Raw genomic sequence first — 21,569 nt, forward strand, 5'->3', positions numbered from 1 at the left:
AAACTAAAATGATATTTTTATTTTAATTTATTTTACTGTGTTTTGGAAAAATCATAATAATGAGCTTACGTAAAAGATCCAAACACCAGGAGTCTTATTTTACGCACCTTCAGAAAATCTGAGGTCTGGAAGGAATTTCAGGAGTTCATCAAGTCCATCTTCCCTCACCCAAAGGAAGCTTTACCTGTGTCATCTTCACCTCACTCTACCTCACTGTTCTTAAGAGTCAAATGCTGTCCCTAAATACTTAATTAAAATCATTTGAACTGACTGTTGCACCTCTTCTCCCCTCTAACCCAATTTGAAACATAAAGCATTCTCTAACTTTCTTGTTCCCAACAGAAAATCCAAACACAAATACGTTTACTTATTATAAAAGTCAGATTCTGACATGAAAAGCAAATTTTGACTGGAAAAAAATTAAAACTATAATCAGAGATTATAGATATCAAGGTCTTTTTCTACCCCTGTTTCTGTGCAAGGTACCACACTGTAGAAAAATAAAATGCAATACTGTGTCAAACACAATTCAGTAGGTATTCTAGTCATATATTAAAATGTTGCAAGATTATTTAGCTTCCTAAACGAGTGTTAAAATAACCCTTAACTTGCTTGTACCTAGAGAAGCCCAACTACATGTGCTATTAGTGTATAGCTATCATAAAAATAAATTAGCCAGTCTGCATTTTCAGGTTAATCTTCAATTTCGTAATTGAATCAGTAATTACTATAAGTTAATATAATTAGGTGCTAACACTTAACTGAGAATTATTTATTCAGGAATCTTCACTATTGTAACATTTTTTATAGCTCCAAATCATTCTGAGTAATATACTGCATCAAATAAGCTTAACCAGAAATTGAATGGACATTACTTGGCATCTTGCAGTTTAGGATTTTTAAGCTACTTTTTATCACTAATGTTCTTGCTGAAACAAGAGAAGAAACAGGGTTTTTTGCAGTCTTCCTAATTCCGCTCGTAGCTGAAGTGCCACCTGAGCATTTTCAAAGCGCTGAGCCAAATTAAATTGGAAAGACTCCGACAGTCCCCAGTGGTTGTTGATGAAGATCCCAAGTGGAGACTTTGCCTCTAAGTCTCTCTTGGAATAAGTGACTGAAAGAAGGGAACATCAATCGCTCATCAGAATCTGGTGGTTGCATGCGTGCTTGTACCTTTAGCCTCACACCCAAACATTAATTCATAACGTGTTTGTTTCAGAAAAAAAACAAAACTTTATATCATAGTATATAGGTGCTATGGCTAATATGCCTGAAAACACAGTGATACAGTTTCAAGACTGTCTCAAAGATAAGTCAGGTTTTCATCTCTCTTATTTGGATTAAATTAATCCCTGACAGTAATTTACTGAAAATACACAATCTCTGTGGCTTTGTCTTTGTTGCCTGTCCCTGACCATGGGCTCACTTTTTCTGTACCATGTGGTTTGAACAGGTCGCATTTCTTCTGCGCACTTGAATTTGCTTGAGTTTGCGTCGTGCTTCTCTTTGCCAGCGGCGCTGGTCGGCTCACTGGGGTGTTAACCAGAGCGTAAATCAACGTGTAGCCTGTGAGGTCAGTGAGGGGAGTTTAGATGTGAGTGTGAGCACGAGCCCAGAGCTAACATGGCAATATATGAAGACAACATGTCTAACTCCTTTGGCTAATACTCAATGTGCAAAAGTAAAGGAAATATGGAATAATCACCTTTTGACCTCAGTCCTACTATAAATCAGGTCAATTTGGTAGAAGGAAGCATGATGGAACTTGGAAGGCAACTTGCGTGTTACATCCAAATTTTGCATTGCTGGTTCAATGTATTCCAGACCAAGATGTGTCTTGGTGAGCAGCTCACAGTGGTTTCACTTGCTGGTTCAGCAGAGAAAATACGCATTTTTCAAAGTGGTGTGAGAATGTTAAGCTGTCTGGGTCCCAGGAAAGTCAATATTAGTTGTCTGTTTCCTGCTTTATAAAGTAACAATGAAGTGGAATAGGTTCAACAGAACTTCAGAATTACTTTGATAAATTTGTCAGAGGAAAGAAATATTAAAATCTGTGTGCTGTCTGTTTGCCTTTTTTCTTGAAATATAAATTAATTATGACTATATAAAGACCTTTTACCATAGCTAATTAATCAGAATCTCCTCATAAACTATGTGTCGACAGCACTGTATGTCTAATTATCTTTTTCACTTCAGAATTGTGTGGTTGAATAATGAAGAAAACATTACCTGATGAATTCTTTTATTTTATGATGATATCTCTAGAGGCAGAAGAGACAGAGCAGCTTAAATGCCATCTTAAATTACATCTTGGCCTTGGCAAGCTTTCAGCTGGTTTTGATTTGCATGGAAACCATTTTTGTAAGACTCATATTCTCTGAAAAACAGAACTTAAAGCCATAGCTAGAATAAATTATCTATAGCTATTTAGGGCTCTATTAAATCTAGATGCTAGGCACCCTTTTCACATGCTGAATGCAATGGAGCAGCTTTTAATACCTTGTCAGCCTGTTCTGTGAAAAGTCGATTGGGCAGGGAAGGTTTGATTTGGCTGGTTTTATTAAAATATCGTTCCCCTCCTTACGCCATCATGAACCACTCAGCCTAATTTAAACCAGGCAAATTCACCGATCTGTCTTGCATGTCTATGGAAACAGCTTTTATTTTTTAAAGTGATGACATCTACCCGTAACTGTTGGCATGCAAGCTCAAGACACAGTTATTCAGACACTGCTGATAGGGCATTGTTCTTTATATGCTACACCAATACAGGGAGCACGTTCATGGATTAGGCGCATCCCTCTTTTGATCCTCGCTGCAGCTGGTTAAGACTTTTGCCTGGGACAGAGGGGGAGGGCCAAACTGAATAGCGTTAGACTGAGCATCTCATTAGTCAAACTTTTAAGTTCATTATGCTTCTCTGGTTTGGAATATAATTTATAATTTGTCCACCTGCAGTACCACTATGGAATATAAGTATCATCACACCACACAGGGGTTCATAAGAATGCCTGTTAGTGCAGTAAAATTATGATATGATCTAATCTTATTAATTATTTGGATCAGAGCTTGATTTGGTCTCATGCCTGAATTCAATGCTCGTTTACTGAGGTGCAGCCTAGCTAAAACCAAGGGAGCTTCTTTGGGTGGGTACTGATGAGAAAAAGGAAGACAGTTATAAATATCTTAAAAGCAAATACTCGTAATAATTGAATGAAAGACTTCAAAAAACTTAAAAAGAGAGTTTCTCTTTATTATGCCTACTCTGCTGCCTGGAAATATTGATCTAGATCATGTTGTCAAAGGTGCTTTAAAAAATAGGAATGTCTTGTCTAAGCATTGGGTTTCCATCTGCCAAGTCTCTTCTCTGCAGATCCTTGCAAAGTTATTAGGAAAAGTTGCAATAATACTGTATTTTTTTTCCTGCAGTGCATAGGTGGAGAATAATCCTGAGACAAGACTAATTCTAGCTCTGAAATTACTGACACTCACTGATATGTACGTATGTGAAAAGACTATAGAAACCTAATAAAGAGAATCATATAACTTTTACACATCCTAATAAGCAATATGAAAATGTATACCTTAAGTTCAGATTTAGAGCATGTTAGAGAGTCAGCTAGTCTGACCTCCATGGTTAATGAATTCCATGAGGAGCGAGCAAACACTAAAAATGCCCTGTAGCTCAATGTCTTCAGCCAAAAAGAACTAATCCAATTGACTGAGACCAAAGAAAACGACTGGGGATGTATGGTTCCAGAATGTCTCTGAGGTATTCAAACCCAAGTCAATTTAAGGACTTGTAAGTTAATAACTAGGACTTTACACATAATCCTGTACTTTACAGGTAGCCAGAGAAGGTTTTTTACAACCAGGGTAATGTGATTTTCATGCATGGTGTCAGTCAAAATTTCAGCAGCCAAGTTCCAGGCTAGCTGAAGTTTCTTCATCAGTGCAATAGTGAGACCTACAAAATGCTGAAGGGAATTGCATTAGCGAGTTCTAGAGTGGACACAGGCATGCAGACATGTATTAGCAAGAGCTGATACAATGGTTTTTATTCTGTTTTCAAACAGGAGGAAATAAATCACCCTGTAACTAACCAAATATGAATACTGGAATATATGACAGCCTCAGTTAGTACCTGCAATTGTATCATAATGTTTCGCCAATCAAATATGGTAAAACAGTATATTTTGTAGCTTGAAACTCTAAAAGTTGAGAGTCTGTATTAGGACAAACTGGCCACTTTTTAAAGTATGTCTGTGTTAGTTGTAGCAGACATGTATTGATGGAGAGGGTGGGAAATGGTTTTCTGACAGAAAAATGTCTGTGATAAAGGGCTGGTTTTTTCCTTTTCATGTTCAAAAAAGTTAAACCGGTATTTCCAGACCCTGGATTCCTGCTTTAGAATTGGCTGAGTGAAGGATACCGTTTCGTCTTCAGTGGTTGTTGTAATGATGAGCTGTTTGTACCTTAACAGGTGATAAATAGATACACAGACATTTAAGCATAGAGGCACCTGAGTTCATCTTTACACTTGCCTTGGCAGATGAAACTTGCTTTTCAATAGCTATCCTCAGATATATGGCTGAAAGTTAAGATAGGAGAATCAATCATTAAGGATGAAAGCGCTGGGTATTTATAGGAGAAAGGGTTATTAAAAGAAGATCAGCAATGGTTTTACCAAGAATTAATCCTGTCAGACAGAATACGACCGAGTTCTTTGAAGGAATGACAAAAGAAATAAATGATGGGAACGTGGTGGACATAATTTATGTAGACTTCAGTCAGGGGTGTAGCCAGCGATTTGAAGTTTGGACACATCCCGGCTGATCCTTTGCCCCCTGCCTTCAGTATCCCCATAATCTCACCCAGCAGACAGGCCATTGAGCATGATCACTAATGCAGCAGGCACACAGAGATGTAGATTTGTATCAGAGCTGTGCTTTCAGAGCCCAGGAAAAAAAAAGAAAACAACACAACGCTGGCCTCAGGAAAAAACAGATTGTATTGTGCATGGGCAGCTTAAACTGACAGTTTTAGAAAACCTCTTTGGGGAGACAAAATCAGAAATACAGGTGTCAGCATTATAAAGGCAGAATGGCTTTGGTCAGTTAGAAATGTATTTCTGCTGGACATTTAGCACTGTTTCTTCTGATGTCTTTCCTCTGTTATTCGCAGCCTGAAAATCAAATCTTAATTTGGGGACTTTTATCATGTTTACTGAGTTTTTAAGGGTTTAGGAACTTTCTTACTCTAGTTCTTGTTTCCATCCCCAAGTCCATAGTATGGTTCCATTTCCAAAGGTCTCCTCCACTGTGATTACAGCATTTTGTGTCAAATGCAGATGTTTTCACTATGTTTTACAGTCATTGCTAATCCAATGAGTCAGAAAATCTTCTTTCAGCTTTTGTTCTGCCCCCTCTGAAAAACTGAGTGGTAATTAAACAGGATTTCAGCCACCATCCCTATACTATTTCCTAAAGCAAGGCCAGTTTTCATATCACATCCATAGATGATAGCCTATACAGTGGTTACTTACTTGTGACCTTGTCTGATTGCACCTGTAAAGGATCTACTCTTCTTCAACTTATCTCATATAATCTATTATATATTACTGGCTGTTATTACTTTCAATAATGTCATGGTCCTAACTCATATAATTTCCATTCTCCTGCATGTAATTAACTGATATAATTCTTCCATATTTACCTACATCTTAAAATTATGGTTCGCCTTACATTTTTTCCCAATTTCTCTGCCTGTCTTAGCCTTGTAATTACTATTTCTTCATAATAATAACGTTGCAGCTAAGCTTGAATTAAACCTATGGCTTTGAAGAGCCTCACATGAACAATTTGAGTTCAGTTTCAGATCTGAACTTCACAGATGAACTACATTGGGAGACTGAGTCCTGAAACTTTGCATCTGCATTTCTATTTTACAGGTCATCTTAATTTCTGAATGATATATGTATTAAGCACATATTGTTTATTTGCAGAATTATCTGCAACTGAAGCAAAGGAGAATAGATTTGTTTGAAGTGGAATATAGATTTTTAAAATCTGAGCTACATACTTTTTGTATGTCTTTACCACTCATGCTACTAAGATTCTGCCACATGAAATATGATTGAATGTACATACAGAATACACTGGGTTGTTTTGGTAATATATAGTGTGCAGGAGATCTGGTAATTCTACCCTCAGGTGCCCAAACACATGTGCTTTGGACCACAAGGGAGCTGTGTTCTTGGTTTTTTTGGAACATAATTTGAACATAACAGCAGAAGTACTTTACTTGCAAGACCTTGGTCTGTCCTCATAACACTTGCTTTGCTTTTAGCTTTTGTCTAGAACTTCAAGTTTTGCAAAAATTTGGGTTTTTTCCCATAGCATTTTTAGATATGAAAGGTTGGAATGTCATAAAAATCATTGCGTTTTCTTTTTGTAACATCGTATCTGTTTGTCTCTTCCCGTTTCTACTAATGCTCACCACTAGACAGCCAGGGAGATTTGTTCAAGTAAGCATGTAATCACGTCCTCTCAGAAGTGGTGAACCAGATTACCACAAGGCGTGCAAATGTTTGACAGATTATCACTAGCTGGATGCCTGCTTACAAGAGACAGACCAATCTCTTCTCTTTTCTGTGCTGTGTAGGTTCAAATACCAGCTGAATTGTTCTTTATGTCTTATTATGTAGGCTTCCCTGAACGGCAATGTAATGATATATGGTGGTCTCTCCACCTGAGTTCAAGCATCGACATGTACTGAATGTTTGCGTTGAATAGCAGCAGCTGGAATTTTGTTGCACGTTCATCTTTCTACCAGTGCTATCCTTCGGGGTGTCATTATCAAAGTAGAGCATACTTCTCAACCTCAAACTGTGAGTCTCATGGAAAAAAAATCAAGCAGCGAGATATGTGAAATTCTCATTGAATTAATGGGCCTCTTTGATTTTTTACCCAGGAGAATAGAAAAATAAAAAAAAAAATATAAGCCAAAAAAATCTGGCGTCTCCTGGGTAAAGTGTGAGAGTTGAGAAGTATGACATAAGCATTAGTAGCCTTTGTGCCTCTTGATAGCTCCGCTGAATCTCCCAAGACTCTAAAAGTTGATTTGTCAGCTTAACATTAGCTCCAGCCTCAGCTGCAGCAGGAGCTGTTGTTTCACCTTTATCAGCAGAAATGGTGCAGCTACTGGAGGGACTGATGTGGTAAATCTTTCTGTGACACCATTTTGTTTTTGCTACTATCTCTAATTGGCTTGCTGGTGCACTCTGCATCCCAAGCTAGATAGGCTGAAAGCTTCATCACACTTTAATTAGAAAAGAGCTATTTTAAAGTTACAGAGTTGACTAATTTTATTCATCAAGTCTCTAAGGGTCACATTTTCAAACTGGACCACTTAAAAATGTCGTTGGTGGTATTTTGCACAGGCTGAATTCGCAAGACTGCATTATAAGCATTGCAATTTGACACATTCACAAAAATGAATGTGAGTCTGCAGCTACAAGCAAAACACTGTGGGGTTTGTGTGTAAAAAGTGAACAGAGGCTGGTTAATATTTATTCCTATCTTTTGTTGTGCTTACTGCACAGCTTCCATCTATTTGATTGTATGCCCAGTATCAAGTGGTTAGATATAAAGTCACACTTTGACATGACTCCCTCTTTCTTCTTTTTTATTTCCCAATCGCAAAATGGCAAAATAAGGCCAGGCAGGTATCTTAGCACATTGTAGAAGTAAGGGTGGCCACGTGAGGATCGCAAAGAGTTCTAGAGCATAAGGCTGTATCAAATGACAAGCAGTAAAGCTGATGGTGCTGAACTTTGTGGACATCCACATCCTCATCTGTGAGCCAGTGCGTGGGAGGGAGACAGAGAGAAAGATCTGGGAGCTCACCTGAGATGAACTGCACACACTGCTCAGGGTCATTTGCAATGTCCCTGCAAGTCTCTTGTGGGACTCCAGGACAGCCACCATTATCTCTCAGCTGCAAATCGCTTCATGGCTTGTCAAACATTTCTTCCTACAGCAGGACCCAGTTGTTCACTGGCTTTCTCAAGCACGTCATATTATAGCTACAGACCTTCCCCAAAACAGCCTCTGTGTGAGAAATGACTTTCAGTTCAGTGAAACATACTGGGATTTTTATTGTTCTGGGTCCTGATTTAGGGCTGCCTGATGCAGATTGTTCATTCTGTATTTAGCTTATTTTTTCTGCCAGATAAAATCAATGTCCTTTACATTATACAATTTAGTATCGCTGTAGTCTGGGAAGGAACTCTAGCTGAGTATTCCAGGTAGGTGGTGGGGCAAAAGGAGCCACATCACTCACAAAATCAGACCTCACATATTCAGATACGTTGAATGTTTTCTTCTCAGAAGCATTTTCTTCTCTCAGGTACAATAATCAAGTTTATAATCCAGTTGTGAGGATAAAGCCAGCCGGCCATGTGTTCCCAGGGCTGCTATGCAGTGGTAGAAGCTGGAAGCTGCCGCTGACATGCTCAGAACAGTGAGAGTTCTGTGATCTACCTGCAACAAGGGGAGGCAGCTCTTTCTTAGTCCTTTTGTGTTCGTGTAGAACTGCAACATTAAATTGCCCTTTGATTTTTAAAGCCTTCAATTTGTTTGTTTCTCTGGTACAAAGAAAGTTCTTAAGCAACAGTTAACATAATCTCTTTTTCTTATTATGGTTTTAGATGTTATCAGTCACGGTGTCTTTCTTCATGTGTAGGGGTAGAGAGTGGAGCAGGAAATCTATCCTCACTTGATAATCAGCAGAGAGGGATTCACCTTGATTAAATGCAGAGTTATGCCACATCATATTTCCCATCTCTCTTTGTAAGGCTTTAGTGTTGACAGAACCTGGGGCTTTATGATGTGTTCAAGCAATTCGGATGAAATTTAAGGCTTTTTTTGTTTGTTTTAAGGGTGTGTCTGCACTTTCTTTATGAACCCCTAATTTCTGTCTGTATTTCTTCCTCCAGTATTTCTTTCTCCCCTCTCTTCCCAAATATGCAGCCCAGGAGAAAATATTTTGCAAAGTACAGTTGAAGGTGCATCTTCACTGTCCTGTTGTGCTAAAACTTTACTTATATGCACACAAAAAATCTGCAATATATAGTAAGGTACAGTTTTGGTACACTTTGCGTGCTGCATTGCCAACAGCGATTCTGACGGCACATGTTACAACATGAGAAGACAATGAAATTTTGTGATGATATTTTAATTATATTTCATCTTTTAATCTCATTTTAAGTGTGCAGTGCAGCTGGACCTCTACTGTTGCTTCGCTGGTTTTTGTTCATACTGTTGTATTTAGTTATGGTGGGCAGCAAAATGAACATTGGGTATTTATTGCGAGGTTTTGGGGAACATTGCCGTGCTGATCCCGGGTTTTGCCTTCTTGCCATGCAGCCAACTGTAAACCAATTGTAACTGTAGATCTAAGTTTGTGTGTGCGTGTATCTCCTATGCCAAAATGTTAATATTTGTAGATTCATTATATCAGTCTGATTTTCCAGTGTAATGGCTAGTTATGTAAACAATTAAAAGCTATCAAAATGTTTCATTTTAGTTTGTTAGACCCAACAGATGTTTTTGATGGCATGGTGTAGCACTGAACTGTGTTTTCTTTCCTATTATACTGCAGTGTTTCACAGGAAGTACAATTCAGATGTTTTAAATGGATCAGTTTCAATTTCATTTAAAAAAATAGGCAAATCCCGAACCTCTTCCAATTATTTCAAAGGGAATATTTGCCTGATAGATAAATCTAATTCTGTTTTTATAAGGAAATGATAATGTTTTGATTTTCATGAGAAGAGCGGTTTTCTTCCTGGAAATAGCATTTTGTAGAGAACTTTCACCTGGCTGTAGTGAGATTCTTTCAGGGTTACAACCCTGGGGAGATTTGAGGCACAAATGCCAGTTGTTTTTCCTAGATTTGTTCCCAGTGTCCTCTACATTTATATCCCACTGTGCATTAAGGTTCTTGTTTTCTTCTGAACTGAGGCCTCTTCCTTTGTGTCCTCGTTCTCTCAGGAGCCCGCATGCCATGTGGGATGGGCTGCCAGGAAAGTTAGATTGGAGAGTACTAATATGTCATGCAGACAGCTGGATTAATCAGTATTGGGTTATTTCAGATCTGAAAACTGGGCAAAGTTATTCAATTTGGGACCTGTTTGGAAGAGGCAATCTGGTCTGACAAGACATTTCTGCCTGCCAAAAACCCAAGTGTAGTGAAGGTTTGGATGATGCTCAAGGGAAAATCAAAACCAAAATGGGATTATACAGACCTTGCAAGCCTCTGAAATTGGTTTGATCCATACGTCACGAAACGCAGACTTCTCTTTTTCTTCTGTGGAGACTTCTGTGTGACAACTTCATTAGCAATTTTGGAACCTAAGTGTTGGGTCATGGCAACATACCACTTAAAACGGGTATATTTAAAAAAAAAGATCAGTTTTGTGGTCAGACATGATCAATAAACAGAAACATTCAGATTTATTTATTCTGAGTATTGCTTCTACTTCACCGTCTGAGATCTAGTTGTAACAAGTTATTCAGGTGTCTTTAACAGTTTAGAAGAAACCTATGGCCAATTAGCTGGGGTTGAGGGCTGACTAGATTAAATTGAAACACAAATAATTCACGTTGTTTTGGACAGTAATGACAAATTACAAATCAGCTTACTTTATCAGCTTCCTAGGACCAAGAGATGTATGTAGAGGGATGGAAACAGCCACCCAAATTTTCATTTATACCTAATGGCAAAGTATATCATTCTGTAATCCATCGTGTATCTTGTGTGTTGGATGTCTTGGGTTCTATGTGCAGCATGTCCTAATGCCCTCAAAATATAAATGGCAATTATTATCTTAAGGATAACGGAAGTTTGTATTCTGAGATATGCCTGCTTCCAGGAACATATGTTGCAACAGTCGGCACAGTGATAGTAATTGTCCTGGGACTGCTGTTGTTTCTCATTTCTGAAACAACAACAGTTCAGGGCTCTTGAACCTTCATTAGATGAGCAATGAGAGGTGTACGCTGCTGAGAAGCTCTTCTCAAGGTACATCTGTAGTTTTCCCATTGAGAAGGGGAGGGGAAGAGTATACAAATGTCACTGAAAGAATAACAATTGATTTTTGATATTTTAGTATGCTAGATGTTTATCTTTGTCATATACATTTGACACAATATTCTCCTTACATGTGTGTGTGTATAGATAGCCATACAAGAATAGATGCATATTTTTCTATGTATTAAATACGTGTGACATGGTTGATATGGAAAACGTGGCAATGAGTATTCAACAAACACTGACATTTCTGAGGAGTTAATAGATTATAACAAAATTCCTTGAAAAAACATCAAGTCCCCTTTCTTGCATTTCTTTCAGACAGACTCATGAAGCAGGAGTTGAAGCCTCCACCCTTGCATTTCTAAACAATATTTTGTGTTTTTCCTCTCAACTACAGCCATTCTCGCACACCCTGGAGAAATAATATATATGAAGTAAATTAAGAACTGAGGGCAAAAAAAAAAGGCTATCTTAAAAAAAAATCTTCCTAATTAAATTTAGTCTGTTGTATATCAGCAATAGCCTGAGCCAGACCAAGAGCCTTTCAAATAGCAACAGCACATCTTGAACTGGTTCTAATTTCCATTGCAGCTATTATCTGGATGTATAGGAATACTTGGACTGAATCTGGCCAAGTATTGTTGCTGCGGTTTCCTATATTAGAACATTCCATTCTTCCCCTCCTTTCTGCCATGCAGAGCAGTGCCTTCTGTTCTGATGGAAGCTCCATGATCAGAAAGCGATCCATATTGTGGGTGACACGTGCAAAACAGCTCTACATAATGTATTTGGATAACCATTGGTTTCTGAGTTTTGGAGATAATTCTTCACTAAAATTCTGTAACCTGAAAAATGATTGTTCTCCTACATGTTATAAAAAAGGAAAGTATTTTTGAGCAGAAAAAGAATTTTTATTAAAATCTGATTTTTGTATGTTGGAAATATACAACTGCATCTGCTTAAGAAAGAAATGTGAGCAATTTTTATCCATAATCAAAATGCTAAAAAATATTTTTTCTCATCCTGTCTTTTAGCTTTCTTTGAAGTCACAATATTAAACCTCCTTAAAAATATTTATGTGTATTTAGTTAACAAAAGCTCCTGTAAGTTGAATCCATGCTGGCAAAAGGTTCAGGTAAGCTCTCTATATAAGCTTACAGACAATTGTGTAAATCTTCAGCCATTAAAGAGAAAGGAGAAAAAAGCCATCCTCATTACACTGCTGTCATTTACTCTTCATCTCCTGTCCTCTTTAGCAGCATTAAGATGGGATGTAAATTTGTCAGTTAATGCTGTTAGAAAATGGATGGTTCAAGAAGGGCAGGAATTAGAGATCAGTATTAGGTGCAGATAAGCTCCTTTTCCTCCGCAGTGGCGGCTGTTTAACATTCATGGGAAAATCATCATCAAACAGCGTTATCACAGCTCTGTTGATGGCTGAGGAACTTCATCACTATGATAATTTTTTTTTTTATAGCTGTGAGCCAAAAAGCTCCCTTTTATTTCTGCTGTCTATAACTGCGATAGAAGCTTGTTTGTATGGGTAGGGTATTGCAAACTCATAGCTCTTCAGCCAGGTTTGATTTCTTTCCACCATCACTTCCCCCCTCAACCCCTTGTGTATGTTGCACTAAACAGTAATGCTGATAAAAAATAAATAATAAAAAAAAGAGTGTTCAAACAATCCTTCAAAGAATAACTGATATTTTTATGATCAGTAATTCAAAGTTGGACAAGTGATCTCATTCTGCAATGAAACTGTCATCCATTTTGTTGCGAGTAAAGGGTAGAGACTATAAAGCAAGCAGGCAGGGAAGAAGTGAATATCTAATGCCACATTAACTTGACCAGGAGATGGTTTAAGAATCACAACATTACATTTTTTTTTCAGAAATACATGCTTTTATTTTACTTTCTTTATCAGCAGGTGAAGAGGTTCACAGCCTGTTACATCTTTTTATCCCCTCCCACCTAAGAACTGTACTTGTGTTTCTTGAATCTCTTGTAACTTAAAGATATGTTATTTCATCTGTTGATATTTTGCCACAATGTCCAGTTTTAAACTCATCAAATTTGTGTAAGGACTCGCTTCTAAATGATATTTCTACCATATCCTCAGCCATCTTCAAATGTATCAGAGATGCAGATCATGGTTGTTCTTCACCTCGTACCTGGGAGAAGGGAGGACGCATGGTTCCAGAGTGTATGAGTTCTTCTAAGCGAGATAAGGTGCTATTCAAGGGAATTCTTTAATTTATTAAGATTCTCAGCTTATGCTTCTTTGCAGCTTTGACCTCATTCTGTGTAGTTTATCTGCTCTAAATGACATTTCTCATTTTGTATATGGCTGGAAAACATTGTGCTAAACAGCAATTTTTCAGTCTCCACAGCACCACCTGATAATTTTGATATTTCCACTTTGAATTCAGTATTGATTTGATTACATAGGTAATTTACTTTTGACACAAACTCATTCCTTGTCTTTTCCTGAGCAGGGACTTCCAATCATGCCATGTTGTGCTGAATTATGTTTGGAGTTTGAAGATAAGGACTTTTGTCTACTCAAGACTCAGCTTAGGCCACCAAACTCATTTCCCATCGGAGGAGAGTTTGAATCCAGCCAGGAACCTAAAGGTGAGAGGATAGTGCTTTATAATTTAAATATTACCATATAAACATAAGCTTAAAGCAGATATTGTGTGGTTGGGGGAATACAAGAGTTACTTTGAGTGGAATTTCAAGGAACTCTTGCCTAAAGAAGATAGGGGTCCAAGAGGCTGCTGCCTTCCAAAGATCCCAGTTTTCCCCAGGGTGGCCCTTTGCTTCAGGACCTGCTTGTCACCTTCAGGAATGGTGACAGGAGAGCCTTCCAGGTGCCACCCTGGCTTTCCCCAGTGTCACCTGTCTGAGCAGGGCTTTGAGGAGACCCCAGGGTAAAGCAAACCTTCCTTTGCTGAGCTTCAGCTCAAGGGACCTCTCAACCGTGGCCAGAATAGGGTGCTGGTCCCAGGAATTATTATACTTTTGCATGAAATCATTGCACTTCTTCATGACAAAACAAGGATGTGATAAAATAAAAAGGCATTCTAGTCCACATTGCCGCTAGGATGAGAAGCTTATAGCTGTTGTGGAAATGCACTGTACTCTTTGTGTGTAACAGCCTCACAGACTGGAGGTGGTTTAATTTTTCTTCAGAGAAAAGTTTGTTTCGTCTTCTGGGTTTCTGAAAGGAGTGGTCACAGTATTATCAAAAGAATTTTTTCAGGAACCGTGACAGGCTTTTGAAAAGGTAAAGGGGTTGTGATGTTTGGATTTGAGGGGCTTGGTTTGTTTTAGCAGGATAATGAAAATTATGGAATCCTATATTAACCAAGAAAGGTCTATTTTGGAGCTGTTCTGCATCCATTACATGCTCCTCCTCCTTATTCCTTGCTTTTCTAAGCAGGTAACTCCACCTAGTTTCATCAGCAAGGAGTGTAAGAACTGGATGGGATTTTATCTTGCAGTAGCCATACAATTTATTTTCTGCGATGAAAGGGAGGAAGCTTGTGTTACCATAACATTGACCTTAAGATACTACAGTGTTGCTAAAATGACATGTTCTCTAGCCTTTTCCAGAGCGCGTGAAGCCCGTGAAACAGGCAAATGTATTGGGGTGTTTCAGTATTGCTTCAGGACGGCTTCATGACCCATTTAAATGTCCTGGGTTATACTCACTTTTTCCCGGGACATCACAGCTTCTTATATGGTTCATTTTAGAATAACTTGAGTACAAAAAAAAATAAAAATGCCTTGGGTTCACAAGAACAAAAGACAATGATTGTAATTTGCCTCTGCCCTTTAGCAAAGCAATCAGCAATTTTCTAGTATTTTACAGTCATCCATCTAGCTATCTACTCATCTTGTAATACCCTTACTTTTTCTTGGAAATATTCAAATTTTTTAACCTCTTAGTAACTGGTAACCATTAAAATGCTGTCTTGTATTAACAAAGAGGAAACTTGTCTCTGTAAATCTTTGTGTGCTAATTTATCGGGTTTTTACTTTTCTGTAGAGACAAGTTGTCGAATTGTTGCGATTGCCAGTTTCTGGCTGTACTGCTTTGGCTTCTGCGTTAGCAGGACAGCAGGTATTACAGTTTAGCTAATACGGAGGTGACTGCAGATCTATTAATCTCCAGCAAAGCTGACTCTTTGTTTGAAGTCACATTAGTGTCATTACGAAGGGTCTGGAATTGAAAAGTGAGGCTGTTCCAGCAGCGCAAGGGGACACAAGGTGGTTCGTGCTGGCTCACTGGGCTCCACTGGAACGTGAAAAAAATTCGAGGGTCTTTGGTTGTGAGAAGGCTCAGGCTGGGGTAGGCAGTGTGTGCCAACTCGTGTACTGGTTTTGTCTGGGTTATTATTATTACTTTCTCAAGTAATAATAGAGTGTGTGTTGGTCTATATTCAGAGAAACGGACTTTATATATCCCTGGTAGGCAAGGCATTTTAAAAAGTTACAATTCATCATTCCCTGTTTTCTGAAGTATCATGCAAAGGTACCTGATCAAACTCTGCATGACCTAACTTGTATAGTGACAGCAACATACCTGCATCAACACAGTGCTTTGCTGGCTAATTAGCCCTGGGCTAGCTCCATATTACAATGACATGTAGACATAATGAACAGTCTTACACTTGATGGTTGGGAAAATCTAGCACTTCTGTTTTGAAAAGAAAGATGCTTTGTGCCTCAGTTATTTGTTCCATACATACTGTAAACACATTGCTTTTGCCTGAGTTTTGAAAAACTGAAGATTCAAAAGTGGGCCAGGCTGTATCACAAAGAATGATTTAAATAAGACTGTGCTCCTAGCTGTGTAAACTGTAAAACTAGGCACCGATCAGATTTTTGTAGAGGGCAGAACGGCAAGAAGTTGGGGTTTAATGGCTGCAGTGAATGTGGACTCATCTTGGATGGAAACAGTAGGACCATTTGGAGTAAGCAGATGCTAAAATCTGGCCACGAGTGGCAAGAACTCATTTGAGTTCCGGGAAGGGGAACTTATTCAAATTATGTCGAAGTTTGATCTTAAATTATTTATTTATTTTTTTGTTTCCCTATGAAAGTTTCTGACTCCATCAAGACAGTTTTCTGGGCAGAATTTTGTAGGACTGAGGCTCACCTGAGCTGGTGTCACCCAGCGAGGGTATTTAGGGATTCTGTAGTGTCACAGAGCGCTGAGACTCTTCTCACTCCAGTCCTTTTCCAGGCGTAAACTCCAATTTTGCCTGGCATGACTATTCATCAGAGGTGTTTACAGTTCCTGATCTTTGTGGATAGAATCTGTGCTGTAACCTGTAGGCTTGTATGAATTAGTTCTTGGTTCATTTATGCACCAGGGCTGAAAAGATGCAAACACCTAATGCAGAGCACTGCTGAGCTTTGTGCTCTGACAGCTCTGGCTGTCCTCAGTATTCTGCAGGAGCAGGGACTGAGTGTCATCGTGTCTCAATGGCTTCTGTATATACTGGGATAACCAGAAACTAAGCAACTTTTGGACATTTATCTGTAACCTTTAATAATTTGCTATGCATATCCACTCATTCCTTTGTTATGTTATCAATATTCTGCAGTGCTACTGGTTTTAATAAGAAGCCTTTTCACTGGTTTTCTTTGTTCTAGTCATCTAATCTCCTAATGGAAGTTTCTAATTAAATTCCTACAGCCATTTTCAAACTGTGTTTTGAATAACAAAGTCTTGCAAATGCTCCAAGTATATCTCTCCCCCTGACTTGGATGCCCTACTGTCCAAAAAGCTGTGGATAAGTGATGCAGGTCACTGTGAAGAGATGTTGCTGAGAACCTATCTCAGCTGAACGAGAGACATATAAATGGCATGTTCCCTATAGGAAATAATGCAGCAGGTTTAAGAAGAGTCTTCCAGGATCTCTCCCACAGTTTTTAATGAACATTGAACTGATGAGGAAGGAATATCATGTAGTCATAGAGCAAGGAGCACTTCCCTGGTGGACCTGGAGCTCCACAGAAGCTGAGAGACTAGGATCACTGGTGAAATGTGTAGCTTCTCCATCCAAACCCCTTTCATTTGGGTTTGGACTTCACCCACTGGGAACAGTTTAGAGTTGGATTACTGTAATTAGTATCTCATCAGCATTCTTCAGCTATTACTGAAGCAGAAAGGAAAAAAGTGAAGAGAAAAAGAAATGTCAGAATCACCTCATAAATATGATGAATATGATAAATACAACTCTCTTTGTCTAATTAATCCTTTTATTAATGCCAGGAAATATTGCAACTGGCATGTGACATCATTTCCAGATGGATCAGCAGCAGTACACGGAGCAAGCGAGCTGGCTAAAGGTGTTCCTCAGTGTTTGTGCCCGCATGTGGGTCCCAGATATTTCTGCACACAGACCTGGTCATCCTCTGGCATTCAGCTAAATGTTCTTTGACTCAGCCAAAGCTGCCACTCTCTCCCCTTGCTCTAAAGCACTGTTACATTCCTGCGTGTGCACACCTGCAGAGGATATTGTTTTGGCCAGAATCAGATGAGCACAGGTGGTAATATAATGCACATTGAATCTAGATTTCACACCTGTTGCACAGAGGGCTTACGAGTTCTAATCTGTTTTATTCAAGTTTTTGGCACTTTTTTTCAGATTTGTCATCGCGGACCTTCTCATAGAGAGACTGTGTTTCAGAAGTGATTTTTCTATTTGCAAAAAGTATATATGCATAAATGGAAAGGTTCACACATTTTACGGATGTATAAATTCAGCTTTTTCATGTTAGATCTAATACCCAAGTCAGCCATGGCCACTCAGACAGTCAGAAAGCCAACAGGGATTCCATGCAGATCTGATTTTAGGGGTTAGATAGGTCTGATTTTCACACTTCTGCCTTTCGCATTCTATGGGATGACCCACTCGGTGGACTTGGGTAGAAATGCCTTATACCCACAGTGTAGGCAGCACAGGTTTGTATCTTTGTGTCTCGTGTCAGGTAGTGACTGGTTCCAGATTTGCTACTCTCTGTGGTTTTTGCAAGCACAGAACAATTGTTGAAATGTTGAAATGTTGAAATTAAATCTCACGTAAAATGAGGAAAAGCCTTTGAAATTCACTATACGAATAGTGTTCAGTGCTCAGAAATATCAACGTTTCTGATCCCTCAAAATTCACTACAGACAACTCTGTCCAGCACAGCACCCTAGCAGCTATGCTTTTATTATTTTATTTAATAATACAATAGACTCTATAAATGTGAGTTTTATGAGCTACCAGGGGAAAAAAAAATAGGCAATACCACCAACAAAAAACCAACCATGCTAACAGGAAAAGTAGTTGGAAAAGATTGTTAATCTAATGGTCTTTCTAATAACATTTATTAATAGCTCCATTCACAGCACCATCAGACACAAACTCTATTTAGTCAAAACCATTTTTTATGAACTTCGGAGTTGTGTTCCCAGACCATTCTGGGAGAAAACTTTGCACATGTGATATTTTTTGAAAAGCAAAGACAGACAGAAAAGCTTTCAGTTTTCCCGCATGTTTGTGAATAAATTGCCTTACCTTTCTCCTCAAATAAAAAGACGGGTTATCTCCGTGGAGGAGACTCTCGCCTCATCGGCGATGTAGATTCCAGAACAGACAGTACACGGCCTGTAAACTTGAAGCTCAGATGACAGATGGAAACAGATAAAGTGAGTGTGCTGATTGCTGCAGAGAGATTAGACTCTGTAATTTGCATCTTGTCTTCCAATAACGTCTGCTCCATTTTTGCCTTCGCGTTTACCTGAGCTTTAAACACAGGCATTTGAGGCTTGAATATAAACTTTATTTTTTTTCAAGTGGAATATTTTTATTTAGCTGGATTTTAGTTCTGCATCTAACAAAACACAAACACTTGAGAGAAACTGTGTCAGCATTTCTGCTCCCTCAAAATTCACCGCAGAGACTCCTGTCCAGCACAGCACCCTGGCAGCTGTGCTTTTAAGTTCTTTTTATTAAACTATCTCAAGTGCCTCAAATATCTCTTTGAGGACTTCACTCTAAACCATGTTTCTGAGAAATATCTCCTCTTCCCCAAAGTGCTTGGCCATTGTCTAGCTGGCTAAGCCTGTTCCCCTCAAGGGACAGACGGGATGGGGCTCAGGGTCCTTCTTCGGGGACCACCCCCCCCGGCTCAGCAGAGGTAGGTTGACATTAGCTAGCCTGCACAAATATTTGCTTGCATCTTTGCCGTTTTCAAATTCTGTCTCTCTTGTTTAATCTTCTTTGTCCCTGCCTATCACGTTTCTTTCCTGGCTGTTGCTATTAGTGTGTAATCTTTCTATTGTGTGTCCTGAACTAAAGCACATTTGTCATTCATTATCTGAAAGACTCTTTATTAATAGACATAAATAACATTGCTAGTGCCTTATGCATAGCTGTGGTGTCAGTATCGTTCATGTGAGGTGCGCACGACACATTCTGTCTGTAGCCGAAGGCTTTTACTGCTGGGCACTGCAAGGCCAGTGTGCACAGGATAAACTCTTCATGTGGTCAGTTCTGCATGTAAATATTTGTAGGAGTGGAAGAAGAGAAGGTCAAAGGAGGGACAGCAATGAAAAGCTAGTTTTCCTTCCTTTCACAGCATTTTCACTGTAGTATTGTGAAATTCTATTGTGTAGGAGATGATCTTGCCTTTTGGCCTGTGTAAATGGTACTGGGTGTTTGTGGCACTGTACATGTCGACAGAATGTTGCTTGAAATGCTTACACAACTGTTCGAGGACCATAGAAGTGGGATGTGCACTTTAAACAGATTTCTGTACATTTGAATAAGATCATGTAGAGGAGTTTACTTATTTTCCCATTCATCTTGAGCATCTTCGCTTCAAACAGTTCTGCTTGCCTGTAATTTGAAGACATTCACCACCTTATCCCTCTAAGGAGGATCCCAGAGAGAACTGGTTCCACTAACTAATCTTACGATCCTGTGATGGATCTTAGCATCCATTTCTACCCATGTCTTTAGAGGAAGGTGCAAAAACCTCATGAACAACTGCTCAGAGAGGAGGTAGTTTTATCACCCTTATCTTGGGGCTCTGTACTCAACAGCTGAGCCATTGAATACTTTGCCGCACGCTGTGGAAAGAACCTCTCATGGTGCTCATTGGAAGCTCTCTAGCACTACACACAGCTCAAACCTTGAGCCTTTCATTCAGTAGCAATTAATGAGAATCGTGATGTAGAAATTAAAATGGTAATGAGCTTTTAGCATAATGAAAAGAGCTTGTAAAAGCAAGAAAAAGCATTTGTGGGTCTCAGAGTCACATTGCTCCCCAAATACAAAAGCAATGTTAGCCTTGGCTGGAATGAGCCATGCTGACTCATTTCATTTTGCACAAAACTTAAAACACCCATAACCCTTATGTCATACAGAATGATGATGCAGCCTCATAATCTAGAGTTCTTCTTAGCAATCAATGGCTTTATTAATTTGGGGCCAATAAATCAGTATCCTCATTTTGGCTTTATTTTATTTTCTTTGCACATGTGTAGGATCTTTTTAAATGTACCAGTACAGAGTAATGTACAGTCAATGATTTAGGAGCCAAATAAATAGATAATGCAGAATAATCTCTAAAAAAATGTATTTGCCATGTGACTCAAATTATACTTGGAGCAATTTAGGTGAAATTCAACGTAATTTCTCTAAATTAAAAATAAGTGCAAGTATATCATTTTGAGCTTTCCCTCGCTCAATGAATGCCAAGAAGAGTAATACCATTTTAAGGAAAGAATGAAACTCATTTTTTATGAGTAATCTGATTGCTTTTTTTGATGATTGTGTGACACTTTGCAAGTCTTACAAGTATCCAAGTGTAACAATGAAGCTTCTCTCTGTGTCAAAGACACCTAAGAACATACAAGAGTTTGGAAAGCTTTTAAGCTTGGCCTGATAAGCCATTCATGAATATTGTAGCTAGAGTATGCTCCTCGCTGGTAGCTGAATTGATGCGTTGGATAGATGTCCAGTTTTATGCATCTGAATTGAAAGTAAACTTCACTTGTGGGGGAAGAGGGAAGAAAGCATCATTCAGAAGAAGAGACTTTGTTTTTGAAATAATTTGCTTGCTTTTAACATAGACAGAACATTCATCTATTTGAAGTCTGGCTCTCAAATATAACAGGTTTTATCTCCGAGGCGAGAAAAAACATGGTAATTTAAAAAAAAAAATAAAAAAGGCACACACACACAAAACCATAAAAACTGAACAACCGAAACAAAATGTATTTGAAACTGTTTCCAAGTGTTTTGAGTTGTTTGGGTATAGGCGGTACCTACATTTGGGGTCTAATGGAGAGTCAGGGATATTTAAAGTATATCTTTTCTTTTTCTCTGATTTTGTTTTATGAGCATAATTTGTACCTACCTCATTAAACAAACATGTACTCTCACAAACATGTTCCTTTTGCA

The 21,569-nt window shown here is 38.7% G+C and overlaps 1 long non-coding RNA gene across 3 annotated transcripts in view; it reads left to right on the forward strand.

The window, feature by feature from the left end:
* The window catches only part of LOC139828510 (uncharacterized), a 52,132-nt gene that overhangs the window by 7,597 nt on the left and 22,966 nt on the right, over positions 1-21,569 (forward strand). For all 3 annotated transcript variants that reach the window (XR_011740190.1, XR_011740191.1, XR_011740192.1), the window contains exon 3: positions 13,593-13,731. This is a non-coding gene — a long non-coding RNA (uncharacterized lncRNA). The remainder of the gene's footprint in view (positions 1-13,592; positions 13,732-21,569) is intronic.

Source organism: Patagioenas fasciata, chromosome 8 (genome assembly GCF_037038585.1).
Source record: "Patagioenas fasciata isolate bPatFas1 chromosome 8, bPatFas1.hap1, whole genome shotgun sequence".
Taxonomy (NCBI): Eukaryota; Metazoa; Chordata; class Aves; order Columbiformes; family Columbidae; genus Patagioenas; species Patagioenas fasciata.